Below are 13340 nucleotides of genomic sequence, written 5' to 3' on the forward strand. Positions count from 1 at the left end.
TTTAGAGAGGGAAATCAAGAAAAAAAATATTATCCCCCCCCAGCCCCAAAGAGCAGCGGACAGCCTGCGTGCAGCCTGTCCGCTTCTCCCAGAGCTTCTCGGGGCTGCGGAGAAGCCCGGGTCCCCCCCCCCCAGCCCCAAAGAGCAAAGAAGCCAAGACAGCGAGCGGGATCCAAGGCACTCACTGCCTTGGCTTCTTTAGCCTTGCGCAGCCTCCCCCAGCTGGAAAGGCTGTGCAAGGCTAAAGAGGAAGCCAAGGCAATGAGTGGGATGGATCACGCTCGCTGCCTTGGCTTCTTTAGCCTTGTGCAGCCTCTCCCGGCAATTCCCCCACCTCCTGCAAAAGCCCACAGGAGCCGCGCACCCTTTAAGGAGCGTGCGGCTCCTGCGGGCTTTTCTACGAGGAGGGAGAAGGGACTCCTGTGGAAAAGCCCGCAAGAGCCACACAAAGCTTGTGTGAAGCTCTTGGGGGCTTTTCCTGCCTGCCTCCCCCCTGCATTCGCTCCATAGGACGCACAGACTTTCCCCCTTAGTTTTTAAGAGGGAAAAATTGTGTCCCATCGAGCGAAAAATACAGTATGTTAGCATGGCTAATTTAAGAGTTAACCCACAGATTATTCGTTCCGACCAGATATACAACATGTTGGTCATGTGTAAAAGAAAAAGGGAAAGGAAAAAAAAATCTTGTGGTGTATTTTCCTATTACCGCTACATTAGGAGGAACCGTGGTTTGAAGAGGAAATTTGAGGATTTGTTACACTCCTGTTCAATTATTGTGCCTCGTTGGGGGGGGGGAGGCAACATATTTATTTAATAAATGGAATGGACTTCCCTTCCCACTTAATCCAAGAGCAATTGTAAGAGAAATTTATATGCTCCTGTCACAAAATACCAATCCATGAAAATTAATCGACCATCCACTTCTAGGTGGCTGATAGGTGATTGTTAGGAACCAGCATAGCTTCTTGCAGCCTGCCAGCTTTGGAATGATTGGCTTTGACAGGTGTGGTTTCTGAATGAAATAGGAAAATTAGGTAGAGGATTCAATGAGGAACTTGCTGTGTTTCATAATGTGGCTTTTATTCATCTCCAGTTTTGAAAGTTTAACTCTTTTGCAACATAATCCCATCCAATGTCTAATCGAAGGTGAGCACCATCGAGTTCAAGGGGGCTTCTTTCTAGGTAAAGGCGATGCAGAATTGCAGCTTTAGACTCTTAAAAGGAAGACTCAATCTCACAGGGGAAACCAAACCTAACTGGGAGGTGCCTGGGTAGGGTGGGGGTCTATGAACTTAGAAAACAGGTGGGAAATCTCAGTCCTGGGGGTCTCCCAGGGGTCCGCCAGACCTCTCTATATGGCCATCAGAAGGCTCCCCACCTCTGCTTTCCACCCTCCTTGAGTGTTTTTGCCTGCTAAGGGAGCAGATGGTGCTCATCTCGCTTTCAGGCAGAGGGAGCCGGCGTTTGTTCACAAACAGCTTTCCATGTGGCCAGGGTGACTAATCGCTTCTAGCACAATGGAACACAGTGACAGAAACCAGAGCGCAAGGAAACGCCATTTACCTTCCCACTGCAGCGGTACCTATTTATCTACTTGCACTGGTGTGCTTTCAAACTGCTAGGTTGGCAGGAGCTGGGACAGAGCAACGGGAGCTCACTCCATCACACAGATTCAAACCGCCGACCTTCTGATTGGCAAGCCCAAGAGGCTCAGTGGTTTAGACCACAGCGCCACCTGCTTCCTGAATGAACAAGCATACAATCACTGATTGCCTGCCATTGTGAGGCTCAAAGCAATGAAGATGATGCCTCCCCAGCTGTTGCCATTGGCTGTGGGTTTCTTATTATGTCACAAAGGCACTTGGCAACTGAGTGGATATAAAGGCAGGCCAAGGGGAAAGCCCTTTTCTGTTTCCAGCAGGACACACCTGGCAATGGATGTGACATTCAGCACTGCCCAGGTTTCTTCCACTTGGAGGAGGCAAACTTGTGAATGGAAGGAGGCAATCCCCTGGCAGTGGGATGCTAAGGACCGATAATAAGGCAAGTTTGCTTGCTTGAAGGCTGCTGGTATCTGTGATTAGAAGCTGGCAGACGTCTCATGATGGACCTAATAGTAACTTCTGGCACAATGGGACACTGTGACGGAAAGCAGAGCTCATGGCAACGCCATTTACCTTACCACCACAGCAGTACCTGTTTATCTACTTGCGCTGGCATGCTTCCCAACTGCTAGGTTGGCAGGACCTGGGACCGAGCAACGGGAGCTTACCCCATTGTGGGGATTCGAACCTCCGACCTTCTGATCAGCAAGCCCAAGAGGCTCAGTGGTTTAGACCACCGTGCCACCCGCATCCCATGCCAAAAGGGTGTAGGAGAATATGATGCCCATGACTAATAAATATCCAGATGAAGGTCTACCAGGCTTGCGTGTTGAACACACTGCAAATGTCTGCAAATTTGACATGAAGGCTTGCCCCAGATGCAACTAAACATCTCTCCCCCATATCGGTCTCTACAGCCACAGAAGATGCTGCAACCTTCCAACAGTCTGACTTCACCCCAAAGATTCACTTCCTCATTGTCTCTCGAGGCTGATAGATGCCAACAAGAATATTTTGGAAAAGAGGAGGTGGGGATCTGGAAATCTCACTCTATTCAGGGGTCTCCAATGTGAATCCTATGGCACACATATGCCTGCAGAGGCCTTCCTTAGAACCTGAAAAATCTTCCCACTGCTGAAGTTTGATCTGAAAGAAGAATTCTGTTGTAGCCAACAGAATAAGCTGTGGTGTGTGTTTCATTGTAGAGAACTATAATATTGAGTGTGGATGTTACTGATGTGGCCTACAAAACAGAAGGAAGCCATGTTTAAATGGAACACACATTCTTCTAGTCAATGTAGTGTGTTTTTTCATTCGATTTACAGATGCGGGAAATGCAAAAACCAATTTGAGAGCCACTTGTGAAAATAGCATAAATGTTTATAGATCTAATTCACATTTCACAACCTATAAAAAGAGCTGCATAACTACCTCTGAGATATTAAAGGCTTTCTACCCTTTGCGATATGTTTCTGGCGAAACACAGCAATAAGTTTATTGATTTCTGGCTTTCCGAGTTGAGACCTAATGATGAATTCTGATTAGACTCCGTGATTATGTTTATTGCTGTTGTCTAGGGGAAACAGAAAGAAGAGAAAGTTTGCTGAAGGATTCTAAGGACAATCCTTGATTGCCACTTTTATGAGGGTGCTTCTAATTTGATTGGTTTTCCCTTTAATTTTAATGAAGAAAATGTAACTATCTGTGACCGAATTGATCATTAGGCACCCACATACTGGTAGTGTATCATTAAGATATTCTAATTACATTTTACGTTGTGAAGACAGGTTACTCTAAAGCAAGAGTGGGGAATCTTCTTTTCTTTCAGGGCCCCATTTTTTTCAAGTCAACAGCTGCAAGCCAGTAGTGGCTGGGGTCAGAGCCAGCAGGTGAAAGCACAATTTGGCAGTGTTCACACTCCCATTTTCTGCGAACTCCCTGTGTTTCTGGGTTTTTGCTGGGTTTTTAAGCTGTGTTCATACAACGTTATCAATAATGCTTATGTTTACTGATGTTTGATGCCTTGTTTCTCAAACCAGCTTCATGCTGCTTAGAGTTCCTCCAGTGGTGTCCAAACATTTTTCAAAGAGGGCCAGATTTGATGAAGTGAAGGGTCGTGGGGGCCGAGCAAAGGGTCAACCAGAGTTGTTCTCCTTTTTTAAGGATTTTGAGCTTTATTTATGATTTTACCCCATAGTTGTTGAGCTTCTTTTGGGATTGGAGTTGTTGAGGGTTTTTAAAGGATTTTACCCCCCCCAAAAAAAAAACTGCCACAGGGGCCGGGTTAAACCACCGACTGGCAGGCCGGATTAGGCCCCCAAAATGGACTTTGGACATGCCTGCGTAACCATTCCAATGAAAAATTCAGTGTACGCAAACTGAAATGAACGTAATACTCATGAAAAAGTTTTGATGTGAACAGTTGGGTGAGGGGAGAATTGTTGTGGAATGATAATGGTGGGGAGCAATTTCATGGTAGTGTAACCCGCTCTGTTTTCCTTTTCTATGGCACCCCCATGTTCTCTCCTCCCCATGCCAACTCCCTCTCTCTTGGTCAGGAGTGCCAGCTTGGCCCTCGACTGTGGCTACCTGGGGCTGTGGATGCCATGCAGTGTGCATGGCCCTGGTGCCAAAATTTGTGGGTGCCCAGCCCCTTCATGGGCAATTTTGCAGGTGCTCGGGCACCCAGGGCCCCAGGGAGCCTGCACCTATGGTCTTGACCACCACTGTTCCTGCTTTATAAAGAAGTGATCCCTTCCGGTCTCCAACTCTATCTTTTCCTTACTTATCCCCCCACAGGGACATAGAAAAGGGCTTCAGAAGACAAGCATAGAGTCTGGGTTGGTACATATGGGGAGTGGCGATCCTTATGGTTTTGAGGTCCTCAGCTGTGTAAGGCACACAGTGTTGTGACATGCTGAGAAACAGAGCTAGCAGTTCAAAAATAAACGCCCCTCCTACCCCATCCTAAAGATGTTTTATGCAAAGAAGGGCCTTTATGCAGCTACTACTGAGTGGGACGTGGTTAAAGAGTTAAAGAGCAGCCAGCAGAGACCTCGCTGGGGAGTCTGGAAGATCATCCTTCACCAAGGGCTCGTAGGTCCCTATGCATTCAAGAACAAAGCATGGGAAGGAGTAAGACTCCTGGGACTTCCCATAAACTTTCAGGATGTTGTTGTGGATGGAAGGGGAGAGGCTCAGAGTAGCCAATGTCTCAGAAACAACAAGAAGTACCAACAAAAGAAGAGTAGCAGATGATGGTGGACTTTGCAGAATTGGCGAAGCTGACAGGAAAAATCCGAAACAAGCATGATCAAGTATTCCAAAAGGACTGGAGTAAATTTATACAATATTTGAAAGATTATTGTAAGCAATTATCATCACTAGAAGGGTTACCAGAAGACTTGTAATGAGAAGTTTTCTTTGTTGTTTAGTCATTTAGTTGTGTCTGAGTCTTCGTGAGCCCATGGACCAGAGCACACCAGGCACTCCTGTCTTCCACTGCCTCCCACAGTTTGGTCAAACTCATGTTGGTAGCTTCGAGAACACTGTCCAACCATCTCGTCCTCTGTCTTCCCCTTCTCCTTGTGCCCTCAATCTTTCCCAACATCAGGGTCTTTTCCAGGGTGTTTTCCAAGTTTTCTACCTTTCTATATTTATTTAAATTTTGAGCTATTTTGTAATGAGTGTAATTGGAATTGGAAAACGTACAAAACGCAATGATATAAAGGTTAATTTTGAAAGCCATGAGGCAGGAGGGAAGGAAGTCGATAGCTCTAAAGAGCCAGGGAGGTAAAGTGGATAATAATGGTGTGAATATATATTATTAAATGGAAAATAAATAAAGTAGCCAATGTCTCTTTTTGTGTGGAGACATGGATTCTTTGTCTTGTAACCAGATGCCTGAACAAAAAGATTATAAACTGAACTGCTTCTTTTTCTTGCCTCTGACGCTACAGGGGTGGAGAGGATTCTCTATGCCTGACAGCTGCTGTGTGAGTGGTCCTCTCTGTCCTGAAGACCCCCCTAAAATCTTATTTGGAGGGACCCCTGACCCTATGGAACAGATCTGAGGCACCTGTAGGAAGTACAGGGGAAAAGAAAACCTGTCCCACTGGTGGACAGGCCCCACTGGAGAAGAAGGAAAAGCATGCCCCCACTTCATAAGGTATGTTTCTTAAAAATAAATTAAATAAATCGACGCATGATGGGATGGAACACATCCAAATTCTTTTTCTCACTCTAGAGCCCACTTTAAAGGGGAAAAGCCTGAGATCATCCCAGTGGCGTAGCGTGGGGGTACAGGGGGGGCCAGCCGCACCGGGCGCAACATCGGGGGGGGCGCTCGCACTCTCAGCTCTCTGCCCCTACCTGGCTGACTCTCTCTCTCTCACTGCAGTGCTGGCTGCGCGAATCCGATCCGAGCCGCTGGGTCGCCGCCCGCTGTGGAGGGGGGGTGCCAGGCGTGCGGTGCAGAGAGAGAGCGAGGGACTATCTGGGGGAGGGACAGTGTAGCGGCCGCCCAGCGCAGCGCTGAGCGCGGGAGAGAACCACACCAGACCAGACCAGGCAGCAGTAAGAAGAAGCTGGCAGCGGCGGCTGGTTAGGGGTTAGGGGGTGCAAATTACTTGCCTTGCCCCGGGTTAGGGGGCGCAAATTACTTGCCTTGCCCCGAGTGCTGACAACCCACGCTACGCCACTGGATCATCCAGAGTAAAAATGTGAGTGTCTTTTCCCCTCTCATGTAAGAAGTACTTCCACATCAGCTCCGCGTGATGATATACAGCCTCCAAGCAAACACAGAGCCGTAATTCACTCAAGGGACTCTGCTTCCATTATAAACTGCAAGTGAGCACCACTTGAGTAGGTTTGATGAATGACAGGGAAGCTCCAAATGTGAAGTCAACCATGTATTATAGGGATGACTGAGCATCGTGGCATGAAATAAGAAGAGTCTGCAACCTTCCCACAATCTCTGACCCAGTCACGTCTTACACTTCAGATTCATATGGGCTTGTAAGGTGCCACTTATTCCGAGCACACATATCAAAAGGACATTACAGTGCTCCGTGTACCCTCAGAAAGACCCACCTGAGATTTATCTGTGGCCCAGCTTGCTCTTCACTTTTATTTAATATTTTAACCATGAGATGAGATGAGATGTTGTACAGGGCACTGCTTGTGTTTGAACATCTTGTGAGAACTATAATCCATCACTTGGAGATGGCTCATTAGAACGTGAAATGTTAATTTAGTGATGTTATCTTTTGTAAATGATTTGTTATTCGATTATGTCTCAGAAAGGGATTTGCATTACCAGTCAGTAGCTCATTCAGAGATATACTGCACCTTTTCCAGAAGAGACAGGAGATGATTTCACAGGATTATAATCCAGAATATGTATCGTGATGGGGAGATTTGTCCTCATTAAAGAGGGGAAATGGTGTGTGTAATGATCCAAAGAGTTACATACCAACCACATGTAATGTAATATGTCTAATGATAATTTCTGAACAGGGTCAGAGTTGGCTCCTGGGGAACTGATGGGACATTAGCTTGCCATCAAACACAGTATATTGATATTAAAGGGTTTTAGGACTGATAAAGGTTATACAATCCTTAATTTCCACGGATAGGCAACTGAAAATATGAGAACATGCTTTGTTGAGTCAAGAAACAGCTCCATCTTGACCCACTATCATGTCTTCATTATTCATTATTCACATTCATAATTTCATTATGATCAAGAGCAGGGCAAAATCAAGGTGGGCAGCCCATGTTGTTTGCATTCCGCACGGCCGCTGGATATGGTGCTTTCATGTTTGGCTGGTAGCCACTGACAGATCTGTCCTCAAGCAGTTGGTGCTGTGTTTCATATTTATGAATCTCAGCACTGCTATGGCTGCAACCCACAAATCTCTCTGGGGTTTTCCTGGATTCTGTGAGACTGCTTTATTACGACAAAGTTAATGGGCCATATATTCCATTTTTGACCACATAATTAATTTATTGACATACATATTTCCTTCATCTTTAAGATAGAGGCTGTAAGGAACCCCTGCACTTCCATTCTGCTCTCCCATTCTTAGACCTGCTCTACGTCTTCAAATCCCTCTCTGCAAAATGCCATTTGCTTTTTATATTTCTTGCTTGTGCACTGAGGCACTGCAGCACTGAAATGTCTTTTCTTTCCTCACATCCAAAACTCTTTTGCATTCTTGTTGTTAAGGACAATACATTCAGCATGAGGAACAGAAATACCAAAAGAGCATTGGGAATTAAAATTATTCTGTGGATAATTTGAAAATGTGGGCAGTATCAATAAGGTCATACATTGCCAGAGTAACAACTACTTCTTCCTCCTCCTCCTCCTCCTCTTCTTCTTCTTCTTCTTCTTCTTCTTCTTCTTCTTCTTCTCCTCCTCCTCCTCCTCCTCCTCCTCCTCCTTCTTTATTAAATTTATATACCATGCTATACTGTATTTTACTGTATTTTAATATTTTGTTGGAAGCCACCCAGAGTGGCTGGGGAAGCCCAGCCAGATGGGCGGGAAATAAATAAATAAATAAATAAATAAATAAATAAATAAATCCCAGACGTCTCAGGGCAGTTTACAAAATAAAATCAAAATATGAAACCACAAAATACATAATCAAAATTAAAACAGCAACTCAATAACCCCCCAACCCTCCCCCCACAACACATTTAAAAAGGGCATAGGATGGCAATCAAATTAACCAAAGGCCTGGTTAAAAATGAACGTTTTTGCCTGGTGCCTAAAGGTGTATAATGAAGGTGCCAGGTGAACTTCTCTGGGGAGAACATTCCACAAATGCGGAGCCACTGCAGAGATGGTATGTTCTCATGTTGTCCTCCTCCGGACCTCTCGAGGAGGAGGTACACAAAGAAGGGCCACATCAGGAGCAGGTAATCTCTCACCCATCCAGTCTTGGGAACCACCCACAAAAAGTGTCGCCTTCGTATCTGGATTGAGTGGTGGAGTCTCCTTCTTTGGAGGTCTTTAAGCAGAGGCTTGACAACCATATGTCAGGAGTGCTCTGATGGTGTTTCCTGCTTGGCAGGGGGTTGGACTCGATGGCCCTTGTGGTCTCTTCCAACTCTATGATTCTATGATTCTATGATTCTATGAGTTTCAGTTTGGTGGCTCTCATCCAGTCTGAGCACGGGTCCAGCACTTCCACTGCCTCACCTGCAGATGTAAAGGAGAAATCGAGCTGAGTGTCATCAGCATACTGCTGACAATGTACTCCAAACCTCTGGGTAACCCTACCCAGCAGTTTCCTGTAGATGTTAAACAGTGTAGGAGATTGATAGAGCCCTGCAGAACCCCATATTGAAGGTTCCACAGTGCTGAAAAGCATTCCCCAAGCGACACCCTCAGGGAACAACCATCTAAGCCACCCACCCTTAGTTCGGACAGTCGTTTCAGAAGGATACCATGGCCGATGGTATTGAAAGCTGCTGAGAGCTCGAGAAGAATTAACAGGGATCCTTGAACCAAGAAAATGAAAGTCTTGGATCCTTTCCCAAGGATGTTTCTGTCATTGCAGAGAGAAATGAGCAGATCACGATTAACCTTCTTTTGGAACAATAACAAGCAATTGACAAAAGCAGGAGCCGTTGCCAGCTATGTGAGATAAAAGGCAACAAAACCTATATGAATGGGCTTGGACGATTTGCCCATAAATCAATCCACAGGCTGGTGAGCAGAGACCGAAATAATCAGCAATGAAAGAGTGACAGATTTATGTTGTGGAAAGTTACATTATGACACTGCCTGAGAAAAATTAACAAATCATAGTCCAAATCCAGAGGTTATGTCAATGGTGCCAACCTAGTTATGGAACAAGTCATCCAGTTACAGAGCAAGCCATCCTGAAAGCTTACCACAGAGTTATCATATGTTATCACTTTCCTCCAGGAGTTGCACAACATCCATCAAACAAATCTTGTATCCCTCCTCATATCCATACGAACATCATTTCCATTTGCCAGTGTTTTTTATCAATTGACTGGGCTGTGAATTAGGTTCCAAGGCTGCTTTGCCAAATCATTAATTGGAGGAGAATGCACTGTGTCACAGACATAACAAGAATATAAGATGGTGTCTGGGAGAGACAAAATATGCATGGATGGAACTGAACTAATTCTCCATCTTCCCCAAACTCCTCCATCCTGATAGTTTTCCTCTCGGGCAAATTTTTCATTTCTGCCACAAATCTAAACACCACAAGCAGAACTGAAGTGAAATGAAAATGGCAGGATCCATTTTGGTGCAGCTCTACTTAGAAGTGAAGCAGCATTTCATTCTGTAACTTCTTTTCCATGCGATGCTCCAACCATTTTTATAGAAGCTAGCATTTGAGAAAGGGCGGTTCTGACAATTCCTGGTCTGGGGACATAACAGATCAGGGCCAGCACTTCCATGAGGCAAACTGAGGCAGGTATCTCAGATGGCAGGTGCCAAGAGTCTCCTCCATGGGCACACCTCACCCAGTGAAATCATCAGCAGCATCAAACCTTTATTGGCATCACTTACAAACATTCAAAATAAATAGACCAGTGTGATCTCGTTGCCATTTCAACAGTAGAGTCATTTGCCAGAGGGAAGAAGAGGCGAGCAATCTATTTCATCTCTGTGGGTCTCCAGCAAGGGCAGGATCCTGTAGCGTACTTCAGCGACGAAGCATCAAATAGAGGAACTTAGCTACTATCTTGGTGAGCTCCTGGTCTCTCCCCATAATAAGAAGCGTATAACCTCAGTCTCTGGTTTCCATGTTGGAATACATAGATGGTCTAAAAATTCTTCGCAGAGATCATCATACATTTTACATTTTAGGGCCATTTGAGCTAGAGTTTCCACCAGGTGAGCATCACATGGGCAGATCCTATCTCCTTCCCCACTGAAGTGGTTGTGGTAGATTCCGGTGAGATCCTGCAAGACCCTTGTGGAATCTCACAGAGGGAGGCCTCCATGAAATCTCACAGGGATCTCCCGAGATCTCGCTGGAATCTCACAGAAGCCACAGCCAAGTGACCCCGATAAGCATGGCTTTCGCAAAGGGGTGGGTAATGGTGAGCAGCACACATGCAAGGTGGCACTTTCCCATTGTTCCTCAGGCAGCGAAACAAGATGGGCCACCCCTGTGTCAGAGGCAGTGTTGCCTGATGGTGGCAGCCCGGAGGAGGAGGAGAAGACACACCTTGGTTTATCCCATATGAGGTCCATCTCTTCTCTTTTTCAAAATAATAATAATTTTTATTTATTTTTTTCTCATGATAAATATCCAACATCCTTACTAAACATTCATTTTCCAATTCCCCCCCCCCCTGTTGACTTCCCTCAGCTTCCATTTCTGGTTTGTTACATCAAATGATACCTTTTGCTGTTTCTATATAATACTATGTTATACTTCTTGTTCTCTGTAAATAAAATTGTAAATGTTTATTTAAATCCTGCCAACGAGTCCATTTCTTTGTTTTTTGTTTGTTTCTGGAAATATACTGTAAAGGGTTCCCATTCTTTTTCAAAATCACCATTGTCCTTTTCATGCAGTTTGTCTGTTAACTTTGCTAACTCTGCATAGTTCATCAACTTTTCTTGCCATTGTTCTTTTGATGGTACTTCTCCAGCCTTCCAAATTTGAGCTATTAAAATTCTTGCCGCTGTTTTAGCATATATACAGTAAATAGTGTCTGTTCTCCTATCCAACCTAACAAAAATACCTAACAAAAACGCTTCTGGTTTTTTGACAAATGTTATTTTAAACATTTTTTTTCCAGTTCATTGTATATCATTTCCCAATTTTTAAAAAATAATCTTACAATCCCACCACATGTGATAAAATGTACCTTTCCTTTCTTTGCACCTCCAACAGTTCTTTTGTTCTGTTTTATACAGTTTTGCCAGTTTTGCAGGTCTAATGTACCACATACACATCATTTTCATGTAATTCTCTTTCAACAATCTACAGTCCGTAAATTTCATAGAGGTCCATATCTTCTCCTCACATGGGAGGATGGTGAAGAGAGTCCTCCTGAAGGAAATATCCCCACAATGTGACAAACCTGATTCTTGTGTGCAGAAAAGTTGCTTAAATGAATGCCTTGCGTATCTTGCAGGCATTTAGAAACACTTATTATTCAGTCCATGCATAGCAGAATGGTGAAAACAGTACAGGAAATATTGGTGATGTCATCGTGGGTCAGCTTTAATATGTGCTCGGTTGGCATACGCACATTATGAAAGCTATGAGACGTATGCTTGCTTTTGCTTTAATAAAGATGGCTGGGCATAGAAATGCTGAAGAGATTCTCCTTTTACTTATTAGCCTAGTGCCGCATTCTAAAATAGATTTTTGCCTTGAATTGCCAAAACTAAACAGAGTACTGAGCATTATGGATGCCTATTACGTGGACATCTAAAATATATATTTATGAACGTTTTCCACCCGCATTATCATTATACAGAATGAAAGTTGTAACGGTGTTATGTATTTTATTATGAGGTATGTGGTCTACAACTGATCTAATGTCTCAGTTCTGTTAGTAATCTATGAACATTAAATTTACTGAAGAGTTGTAAGATTCTTTATTAATGGCATAAAAGTCCAATATTACTCCTTCTGGTCTTTGCTAGTTCTTCATCTGGTATTTTCTAGTTTTTAATCTTTCTGCACTGATGGGAGCAGAAAGAATAACTGAAGCATAACTATCACATTATAATCTAGGGTTTTTTTATGTACACAGAAGGTTTTTTTAAATACTGAATTGCAATCTGACCTTTCATGAAGTGTTTAATTTCCTGCTAAACATTAATGAAGTATTTTATTAGGTCTATACAGAAGTACTAAAATGGCTCAAGAAAATTAACTGAGGTTACACATGGGTATGCAGGAAAAGTCTTACAAACTAAAGCATTGGACTTGCCATAGCTAAACCTCAATTTGGAAGTGAGCCGAAATTTCTCAGGGAAAGAAAAATTTGGAGGAAATTTCTGTGATTTCACTTTTTCTCTTTCATCTAGAAAAAGGCAGTCTCATTATTCATTAGTAATAATAATAATTCATTATGAATTTTTAAAAATGTTTAAAAGCCCTTTAAAAAAACATAAACAAAAACAGAGTCCTTTTTGTTGGGAATAATTCAGACAGAAATTCCCAGGTGTCAAAAAAGGTTATTTATGTATGGTACTACTGTGGCCCGTGTTTTTTTAGCTGAAAAATAGGAAACGAGTGAGGTCCCAACTAAAGAATGTCAACTTAAATTGATGGAATATGTGCAGCTTGCGGACCTAACATATAGAATAAGAGAACAAGAAGAACATATGTTTAGAGAAAATTTGAAAATGTTTATTGAATGTATGGGGGGGAATTGTGTACACTCAAAAACGTTGGCAGCATTAAGATAAATTCAACAGTGTAAGTTTTGATGGATGTGATAATGGAATACCGAATGGTTTAATTTATGTAAAATATACAGGGATTTATGTTATGCAAAATGAACCATGGAAAGAGAAGAAGGGAAGTCATTGATATTTTAAGGTTGTTTAAATAAATATTCTAAACTGTAAAGCAAAAATTGTAAAGCAGAAAATTCAATAAAAATTATGTTAAAAAGAAAAAGGCAGTCTCTCTCTGTCTGTCTGTCTGTCTCTCTCTCTCTTGTGTGGGGACAGGACACAATGTTTTTTCACAGTACTCCCAGTGGCGTAGC

The 13340-nt window shown here is 43.4% G+C and overlaps 1 long non-coding RNA gene across 1 annotated transcript in view; it reads left to right on the forward strand.

The window, feature by feature from the left end:
* Positions 1 to 1921: 1921 nt before the first annotated feature.
* Positions 1922 to 13340, forward strand: part of LOC309542803 — a 51802-nt gene continuing 40383 nt past the window's right edge. The window contains exon 1 of the long non-coding RNA XR_014224450.1: positions 1922 to 1961. This is a non-coding gene — a long non-coding RNA (uncharacterized lncRNA). The remainder of the gene's footprint in view (positions 1962 to 13340) is intronic.

This window comes from Podarcis vaucheri (assembly GCF_965113315.1).
Source record: "Podarcis vaucheri genome assembly, chromosome: 11".
Lineage (NCBI taxonomy): Eukaryota > Metazoa > Chordata > Lepidosauria > Squamata > Lacertidae > Podarcis > Podarcis vaucheri.